This window comes from Octopus bimaculoides, chromosome 1 (assembly GCF_001194135.2).
Source record: "Octopus bimaculoides isolate UCB-OBI-ISO-001 chromosome 1, ASM119413v2, whole genome shotgun sequence".
NCBI classification, from domain to species: Eukaryota; Metazoa; Mollusca; class Cephalopoda; order Octopoda; family Octopodidae; genus Octopus; species Octopus bimaculoides.
The window spans coordinates 110,500,785-110,501,558 of NC_068981.1; positions in this window are offsets into that span (position 1 = coordinate 110,500,785).

Genomic DNA, 774 nt, shown 5'->3' on the forward strand with positions numbered 1-774 from the left:
GGTTAGGGTTAGGGTTAGGGTTAGGGTTAAAGCAAATTTAAAATGAAAAAAGCAAATAAAACGAAGGTCTGGAGATTAAATACGCTTTACATCACTTAATCAGCCAAAGGAGTAAATATAAACAACTGAATACTTGTCAGTGATTGGTTGAAATTATCGAAATAAGACAATTTTTTACATGAAATAAATTCGAATACAAAAATATTTTTCTGTTCTATAACACAAAATAGATAAGTATACGAAGTTTGAAAGTCTTTCCGTACCAAAAACACTACGTAAAACATTAATGAAAAATGTGGCCCCCGTTTTAAAATAGATCCTATATATCTTCTAAAGATGAATTAGTAGTCCAGTATATTGTCAAATTAACAACATAAACTCACTTTAGACATTAAGCCATTCAATAATTTTTTTAACGCATCATCTTTCATTATCATTCTCAGTAGGTTTTATCGTCATTATGGTTAAGTTAGAAATTAAAATTTTTATCTGTGGTAAGCACTCACTGAAATATGGAAGGTAAGTTCTCGAACTGGGTCCACAGCCCTATTTCAGTTCCCGTTGAAAACCGCTTCACATAATTTCTCAATGATGAAAATGTATGGAAAGCTCTAATTTCTTTGCTCCTTACAAGAGATCTTTTCACATTGACATTGAGGAAGGATATTGAATAAATCACATTGCAAGTTTGCTATTTTTTTGTCAACTTCGGGAAGATGAAAGACAAAGGCTTCCCAGTGGAATTTGAACATCTCTGAGAGAAACGGAACAAGA